The sequence below is a fragment of the Harpia harpyja genome, chromosome 8 (genome assembly GCF_026419915.1).
Source record: "Harpia harpyja isolate bHarHar1 chromosome 8, bHarHar1 primary haplotype, whole genome shotgun sequence".
Classification (NCBI taxonomy): domain Eukaryota; kingdom Metazoa; phylum Chordata; class Aves; order Accipitriformes; family Accipitridae; genus Harpia; species Harpia harpyja.
Window position 1 is genome coordinate 2,375,139 of NC_068947.1, and position 9,999 is coordinate 2,385,137.

Below are 9,999 nucleotides of genomic sequence, written 5' to 3' on the forward strand. Positions count from 1 at the left end.
TGAAATTCAATTCTGCTAGCTGACTAATTGATTCGTTTTCATAAACACTCTAAAATTTGTAATAAGAACAATGCTTTGCTGTAAGATACTGTTTTGGGGCTGTACCAAAATTAACTATGAATATTTACTTTCAACAAAAGCCAGTGGGACCAACAGCAACTAATGAAAACATAGTGATTTATCATTTCTTTTCCCAATCCCTATTGTTCCATGAGATTCAGCAAAATTTTAAATCTTTTAAATCATCCCCTTAAGATACCGGTACTTTTATTCAATCTCAGTTTTCTCTTCTCTGCCTACTTCCCGCCCTCCCTCCACTGGCATCCCTCCAGTTCTGTCTTGGGATGCGAGGCACTGAACAAGCTTCAGACACGAAGCTTTGGTAGCCACCGTGTCCATGATCCTTCACCAGAAGAGTTGAATTAGGATGTTTTCAGGGAAGGTGGGACATAGCTTGTTTCCAGAAAGATAAGTCATTCCAAAAACCTCCAACATCTATTCTGAAGTCAAGTCACACTGGTTTCCAGAGCAAAGACCTCGTTAAAACCCACAAGCTGAGACTGTGGCAGTGTCCTTGGGAAGTGCTGCCGAGGACTGCAGCTCAGTTCCCACAAGTCCCAGTGGGTCGAGTCGTGCAGCTGTTTTAGCAATTGCATCCCCTGATCTCAGACAAAAGTGTCCTTCCTGGGAGCAAACATCCCTCCAAAGACCAAGCTATCTGACACAGAGAATATAGGAAAGTATGTACCACATGAAAATGAAGCTGGACATATTCCAAGCTGTGTTACAGAGGTACAGCCATGCGGATGACAACAAACCTCACAGAAAAAGTGGCAGAGCCTTTGCACCCATCCTTCCCCATCCTTCCTTTCTTCATGCCCACGTACAGACTGTGGTGAAAAAAAGTACCAGACCTGTCATGGGAAAGGAAACAATATTAAGGGACAAATATGACTGAGAGTTAGGGCGCTCTGAACAGGGGACTGACAGGTAGGTATTAGAGCATCCCTTTCTGACCAAAATTGATGGATCCAGGACAAAATAATTTTTAGATGGCTCATACCCTGACAGCAGTATGCAAAACATTTATTTCCAGAAGCCAGAGCCCAGTTCATGAATACAAGGAAGCACATGCCTTTGGCACGTGTTTACATTTCAGAATAACAACGGGAAGCGTGGGCTTAGCATTAAGCATGGGGGTGATTTGTTAGCCCAAGGCAACTCTTGCATGGTCAGGCTTGGAGATCAGCACCTGGACTGCCCTCCAAAAGGGGTCTGTGGTCTGCCGTAGCCAGAAGGAGAGCCTACCACAGAAAATCTCCCATCAAATTCATCAGCTCTGCATAAAGAGTGTCCTGACTTTGTCTCCCCGCTATTTGGAAACCTGTCACTAGAAATCACAGCTACTGGAAGTCGCTCCACACGGGCTAGGAAGCAAACACCCCGTGAACTTGCACTGCAACCAGCGTGTCACTCCCGGCGGGGCTGTGCCCCTGTGCCCAGTGCTACCATTAAACATTTACACTGCTCGGCACTGGGGACCCGCAGCCTTGGACCGGCAGCAGGTGCCGGGCATCACGCTGCCTCTCCAGCAAAACCTGGCTATGCCTTCCTCTGCACCTTGGCTGTGTTCTTCCCCTTCTTTTTCTGCAGAAGAAATGCGAAGTTTGAGCTTTTTTTGTCTCCACAAGGTTTTCTTGGCCCAAGAACTAATTCTGATATTTAATCCGAGTTTAAATTTTGTTAGTGATAGATACATAAGCAAGTCCTTAAATATTTTTTTTGTTTGAGAAAAGCATCTATATATAAAAAAAATAAAAACTATTAAAAGGTTAAAACCAGCCCAACTTGCTCTGCAGACTTTTCAGTCCTACAGGACTCGGCAAAAACAGAGTGAAGTACTTCCATCTTCAAAAAGCATTTAGCCAAGCGCTTCATCAAAGGTTAAAGTGCAGAAACATGAAATAAGTGAAAAGTTGGCTCACTAGCCTGCAAATTGGCCAAAGAAAGGAAGCGAATTTCAAGAGGAAAAGAATTTATAAGGGGTTGTGATAGAGATCAGCAGTAGATCTTCAGCCTCTCAATATTATATTAACGATGGCACCAAAAGTAAGTTTCTGCTGTCTGCTCCTGATAGTAAATTCTGGCTAACAATAAGCAAAGAACACCACAGTCAGAAACAGAAAAATGTAAAATATTTATGCAGTGCAGTACTGATAAATAACAACACACGTGAAAGAGCGCAAAAAGTCAAGAAAGAGATCGCTATCTAATGGAAAATTGTTGCAGAATTACAAGGAAAATACTTCTGTTCCAGAAAAGATTGTCTATAGCCAATTCAACTCAAAGTGCAGCTCCATTAAATAATAAAAGCTGAATTACTGTAGAATTAGGCTCAGCTTTCAGGAAGGCATTTCTTAGGCATATATATATAAAAGGCATCAGTAAAATATATCCTAGATTAAAGTGATTTCAGTACTTTGGTAAAGAGTGAAAGCATATGCATAGGTATGTGTAGGTACACATTTACACAGTACAAATTGTATCTACTCTACAGTGCCCTACTGGACAGCCCTACAGTGTCTGTGGTTTGTCTCAAACCACATTCCCAAGTGGATTCCACTCTTATTAATTTCATAATCTCACAGGGTGCTCTGCTTTATCAGTATGAGGTCCACCGTAGGTCTAGGAAAGATGGACAAGTCACGGCCACCACCTGCCCTGTAGCACCAGAGATGCATCAGGAGAGATTGCACCAGTAGAGACGGAACCAAACACCACCATTACTAGCTAGAGTTTAAAAACAGGGTTTTCAAATTTGTTCAAAGATTCTTCATTTCTCCCTTCAAGCCCTGTAGTTTGCTACGCAGTCCACAGATATGTGAAAGCAGACAAACTCACACCTTCCTCTAACCAAAGAGGCCATGGCTGGCCTTCCACTTGCTGCCTCTCTGCTGATGCCCTAGCAAAGTCTAAAATGAAGAATAATATTTTAAAGTACTTTCTCACTTCTTTAGGAAAGAAAAAAACAAAAACCACAAAAGAAACCTGATAATTTATGTTTTTACGTTGTGTTTGCTACTCCCTATGGTGCTGTGTCTCTAACTAGGCACTTTTTACAATTTTACCATGTAAAGTTCCTGAGGAGTAAAATAGTCAATGTATGTATAAATGTAATAAATTTCCTATATCCTTTCCCAGGATGCTGGTTCTTTCCTTGTCAGATCCCAACACTATTTTTAGGAATCTCTGCAGCTCTTTTTGTCTTCCTGAATTTTAAAAATTAGAGAAAAATATAACCTGTTTGAGAACAGTCTCTTTCAAGTGTGTAACTTTTCCACACTCTGATCTTGAACAACTTTGTCTAGGAATGCAGACAAACACTGAGCCAGGAAGGTAAGAACTGACAGGTGAGTTTTCACGCTGGCATTGAACTAGTGGGTTTAGAGAAATTATGGGTTGCTAAAACTTCACTGTGGCCACTGAGGACATGACCAAAGGATTTGGAGAACCTCGCAGAGAAGATGCCTGATGAATACTAGGCTAAGGATAATAACAGGGGAGAAAATCTATGCTACTTCACCAGAAGAAAAATATAATTCTGTGCTCCTGAATGGCAAAATATGCAAATGGCACCACTGAGTCAACAAGTACTGGAGTGGCTAAATCTTTGCACAGAATCTGATTAATTTCTTCATTGCCGAAGGAATCTAAGCAAAAAGTCATGAAATATCTTTCTGGGAACAGGTTTTAATGGTGCAGGTTACAAAGGCAGCGTTGTCTTTTCAAAAGACTGCCTCGTTCCTTGTTCTTTGCAGTCAAGTCATAGCTATTTTAGTCCATAAAATATGATTTCTGTCAGAACAATGGCAGAATTTTGAAATCTATGATGCAATGCCTGTATTAAATGTCTAGGCATGAAAACAAGAGAGCAAGACAGAAAATGTAATTTGTTAAAGACACCAACTGTTTAACAAAATATACAATGGAATAATAACCATAAAGAATATCTCCACAATAAATGTTCAAAATGAAAGGCTTTTGATTGCTCTTGCTTCTGAAAATTGTGTTTATCTGAGTAAACCTAATTCTCTTTGAAGACCAGACTATCCTTTAGCAAGCATTATTTTCCTGTCAATCAACACTTTGCACAGCCATGCAATTGCAGTGTGGCCAGAGTTCTCCCGATACTTCATTACCAACGGCTTCCAGTTGTGCCAGTGCCACTCTGTTTTTTTAAAACCATGCACTCTGGGAATCAGCAGTTTTCATAAGTGAAGATATTAATGAGAAAAAATCAGGGAGGGAAAGAATGTCTCCCCAGATAGCTTCACGAAGGGCACCACCAAAGGGATATAATACAAAGACAAAGCAAAAGCTGAAGATAAATATTCTTGTTTCAGTTTGCACATTCATTTTCCAGGCATCAGTCTAAGAACATTCATGCTAAAAGCAGCGGGAAATAGCCTGGAGAGATTAAGTGACTTCATCTTAATAGATCGTGTTTTATAAGGATGAACTATAGCAAAATCTTTGATACCTCTATGCCTTATAATGAGGGTTTTCAATTTGCCTAGCTAGTGACAAATCCCAAAACAACTAAACCTTGAATTCCACCAAACTGTGGATTCTGGTGGAAATGTGCAAGACGTCTTCAAGAGAAGAAGTAAAATGGGGGATTCATAATTGTACCGGGAGTATGGAGGTGTGGAAGGCACAGACTCTGATGCAGTGATTTGAATGGCAGCACTAGGCTCCCAATGTGTAAAACAATAATAGTTTTGGAAAGCAGCAATGAAAACAAAAGCTATTACAGGTCTTTTGGTTCAGAGCTTACCACACAGGACTGTTCTTTCAAGGGCAATCCTATCTCAAAGCTAGGTTTACATCTTTCCCATGAAGGGCTTATAATTTTTCCTTTATTAGATTCATGGTCATCTGTGTTCATTCCATTTGACTGATATCTGACTTTCTAGTATTTTAAGTAAACTCCAAAAGCAGAGAAGAGAGATAGTGGGTTTGATGTCAGCTTTATTTTGGCCAGAACTAGATTCCTACTTTCCACTGAAAGACTTGAATCCTTTATTAGAAGTAAGACTTACATGAAAATGAAGATGTAAATTCCAAGTGGATATGTAAAATTGAAAAGTAGGAAACCGAAGACAAACGTGAGGCAATGCATCACTAAGAGCCCTGGTTTCTTTCTGACATGTCATAACATCTCCCATAATGTCATGGCTGACTGCCCCCCTACTGCAATACATAGGCTTAAAAAAATGGTTTCAATGGGCCAGGCCTTTAATTACTAAGAATGGAAGATACATTCATCTACTGCACTAAATAGATCCCCTTTTCTTCCATTTTCAGACCCTCCAAATACTGTAATTTTTAACAATGTCTCCAAAAAATCAGTGGTTTTTGTCAAGCTGCACATTACCTTCTCTGGTTCTCATCACATCTCTCCTTCCATTGTTAATTTCTTTTTCACCAAGGAGAGAGAAAATACTTAATTCAAATGGAAATTTGGTATCATCACTTATAAATTGCTTTCCATAATCAGTTACAGAGAAATAACTGAAAGTTGAGTAAAAACTTTCTTTCACGCAGCTATGTAAACTATGAAAACATAAATAAAAGAAGCAGTAGATTAAACATAATGAGCGGGGGGCGGGGGGGGGGGGGAGGCGGAATCATCGAAGTAACTTTCAATACACTCAAGGCACTGAGCTAACCGCAAAGTCCGGGGGTACTAACTCAGAAGACTACAGCTATGGGCAGAATTTCTCCCTCCTTCCAAGTGCTGAGATATATATATATATCTAAAAACACTGACCATTTTTATGTTGAATCTACTCCACGTAGCTTGACAGATAGAATTAACCTACAACACTAAGCAAATAAATTCAATATGTGCTGGTCTGAACACAGACTTTCTGTTCTACTGGAAAACACGGGATTTGTTTCCATTATGAATAGGGACAAAAGGAAAAGCTGAATTTTATTTTGTGAGGAAATTTAATAAAACAAAAATTATTGGATAAATTAAATGTTACACTTGAAAAAAATGAATAATTTTGTTCAGATTTTGACTTAATATTATGTTCAGTTAGAATACAGATTGTGAAAATGAGAAGTATTTTTAAATCAGAAACTGCAACATTTCATTATGGATAAGAGCGAAAAAGACATTTTCATCATTTTTCCCTAATTAGATTGTATTGGAAGTGATGTTTTACACAACGTTTTACTATTTATAAATAGAAATGCTTTTTCCAGTGAGAAACATTTATTTCAGAAAACTCTCCAGTTCTTACTTTCACAACTGAGAAAATAATGTGACTGTGTTATCAGTCCATAGGACAACTTTTAAAGGGTTGAGAATTTCATCAGAACCAAATCAAACCAAAATCCACATAGGCAAAAAACAACTTGTTGGAGCTGACAGATCTTTAAAAGTGTAGATGCTAGAGACAAGCCAGAAATTAAGTGCAAACTGTGTTTCCTGTACACTGTATACACTGAAAACCCACTAAGCAGATAAGAGAGTACGACAGCACGAAGAGCATTAAATGTCAAGGGTAGCAGATAGAGAAAGAGGAAGGCAACGAATGCACTTAAGTCATCAAGAAGTGGAAGCAATGAAGGAACACTCACACAAATATGCTATAAGGTGAACAAAAAAGATGCTCTTAGTCAGAGGCTATTGCAGCAGTACACTATGGGAAGGAAAAAGTCAGAGTATGCACCAAGACTTTAAGTGTGACCATTACAAAACAGGCAAAACAGGAAGAAAAAACAGTCAAGGTATTTTATGTCTTGCAGACAGGTCTTTATTCAGAAATCAGTTTGGGGAACTAAAAGTCCGCAGAGTCCCTGGTTATGCTAAGTTCTGTATCAACCAGCAAAAACAGGGAAAAAAATATCCCTTTCAGCAAGGGATTAAACCAAGCAATGGCTCAAAAGATAAAACCATCCACTTAGCCTTTATTCATACATGCACAATTAGTCCAAACACGAAGAATAAGTCCAAAAAAAAGTGATGAAGCTGATAATTCTCAAAATTAGAATACTGATTATGCCCTGTATCATGCGCACTTACCCACCCAATTGCAAAATTGCAATCCAGTGAGGCGAAGGAAATGGTCGTACTGCAGACTGTCGTAAAACGCTGCTTGGAGCGGTCAGAGCTGTCAGACAGTATGCAGTTTAATATCGTGATACAGGAGATCCCAGGTGAGGAAGCTAAGGAGAATGGACTGGAGGTTTCTGCAGGGGATGAGGGGCAAGGGGTTAGCTCCAAAGGATTCGCTACGAGCAAGTTTTTCTTTGCCTGCTCTGGGACAAGCCCTGACAATCTTGCTGCTTTGGAGGACGCATACAAAACATGCTTGATGCCTACTGGTCAGTAGGATGCCTCCTTTAGGAGGCAAAGAAATGTTAAGCGAGGAGATGAAGTTTTCCCAAGCCAGGTTCCAGCACGAGACAACATAACCGGAGGCACTCGGCCCCCGAGACCTGGAGTGCTCAGGCAAAGAAACACTCTTACCTCAGGTTTTAATTTTTATTTGATTTATATCAGAAAGAATATTTAATAGCACCCCTATTCACCTACGAGCTCTGTAATGCTCACACACACAGAGTATGCAGATTACGAGACAGACTAATGCCTCTCTGCACTGAAATTACTGTAATAGCAAAGCCATTTTGCAAATGACAGTGTAAGTATCAGCTCTGATAATTCCGGAAAATTAATGCCCCAAATGAAACGCAGCCTCAGAGCTGAGGGAATACATTTTATACTGTAGCCTTTTTATTCTTACTTTGTATATATTGTTTACTATGCTGTTACTATATATAGATATATCATCAGATGTGCAAGACTCTTGCAGTATGAGGGGTGTGATTTCTTTGGGTTTTTTCCCCCCTGTTTTTCAGCATGAGGATAATGCAATCATTTGGCAGCCTTTAAAAGCGAAAAGGCTTTGGATCTCAAGCTTCGGGTCTCAGAATCCGCTAACATGAATGCTGAGAGGTACTGAACAGAGAAAGGTGACCAGCTTGCAGGGCGAGGTGGAGATCAGAGGCACGCAGCAAGGACAGACCCAGTCTCTCCTAAACTGGAGAAGGGGATGGGAAAGCCACACGCACCTCCAGGCAGCAATTCATTCATCTTATGTGCCTTTAAATTGCTCTGCAGAGGTGCCACTCTCTCTCCGCAGTGATAGATGGAGGCCAAATCATTAGCATGGACTAAAGCACTTGAATTTTTGAAGGCTCAGACTACTTTAGAGAGATCCTACCCAAAAGACTATCTGACTCCGCAGGAGAGGGACAAGGAAGAAAAGCTTCACAGGACATTATCAGAAGAATAATAAGGGTGGAAGGACAAGGTGACTGGAACAGTAATGCAAGTTTTCTGGTTGTTTGCTTTTCAATTTGTTGACATATTTCTAATTTTGAGACATACAGAGCTGCCTCATCCTATTTATGCTATTAGTAAATCAATATTATTTACTACTAATAACAAACAATTATTTTTAAACTGAGAGTTTTCATATGCCTCTCAGTGTATCAGACTACAATCATCAAACAGAAAGGGCAAATTCTTTCCGAGGCCAGATCCTTGGAGGTTCCCCAATCCATAGGGAGCTAGACACAGGCTTTAGCCATTAAGAGAAAAGCATCCATAATACATTAAACAAACTACAAGAATCCTCTGAAGGGGTTGGATCTAAAGTAAAGTCAGGTAGGAGAAGAGCAGGGAGCCTATACACGTCAAAGATGTTCTGAACTGCAGCACATTTTGATCTGTGACTTACACAATGCAGATAAAGAACATTCACGCTTTGTTCATATACCACTTAGTATACCTAGCTCTTCCAGGCAATGACATCAATTTTAGTTTATTATCGGCCTTTTGAGCCTTTTGAGCAATTTGATCTTTTCTCTGCTTGAAGGCTGTGGTAGCTGCTTTTGATACTTTGTTTGAGTCATCATAGGGTTTTAATTATCATACTGACTGTGGCAACTCATGTCTTGTGTTGTCTTTTTACTGAATTCTGGCTCCAAGTCAATCTCACAAATGGATAAAATGAGCTCTCTTATTTTACCTGATTGCAGGACACCAAAAAATACTTTGCAGAAATTTCAATTCCTAATATGCAAAGACCCTCATGACCATCTGAAGATCTGAAGATCCTATTCAGGGTTTGTCAATAATTAGTTGCAAGTTAGAGCTAGGAAACAGATTTTGTTACAGAATCTCTAAGTCTGCCAATTCCTTCTGACTGAACTGCTTGATAGGAAACATGGAACATTATAGTCAAAAGGAATTATAAGGACAAAATTAAAAGCAAATGAGGAAAAGACAGAGGACGGAGTCACAAGCTCTTTTTGCTGCTAAAACTACTGGAAAGCAAAACTACATCCTACCACTTAGACAGTAATTTCCAATTTATTCTTACCTCCTTCCCTTTCTTACAATTTTCTTTGCATGCAACTACATTATTGCTTTAGTTAGGTCAAAAGTGAATCTTCTCTCTCCCCCCTTTGGTTTGCTCTGGTTCACTGGTTCGGAGACATCTCAGAGCAAGTGAATTAGACTCCAAGTAGGGTTTCTCACTGGTCAATACTACCGGGGCCTTGTACATTCAACATTTTCTTGATAACCCAAGCGTCGTAACAGAGGTTGTGCTTTGTTAGATGACAATGGGATGTGCAGGACGGCAAACAGTGGGAGACATTAAAATGCAAGATGTTCTTGACAAACTGGAGAAACGGTCTGGAAAAATGCAATTCAATAAGTGTAAATTCTAGCTCTAGTGTAGTGTACACAAATACAACATGGAAACAACAAACCATGGCAGCAGCCATGCTGGAAAAGATCTGGGGGATGCAAACAGAAAATGACTCAGCAACGGTCTACTGCTGTGGAAATTAGTGCTCCTTATACTGGGATATACCAACAGGAATGTAATCTCTAAGAGGTATGAAACAATC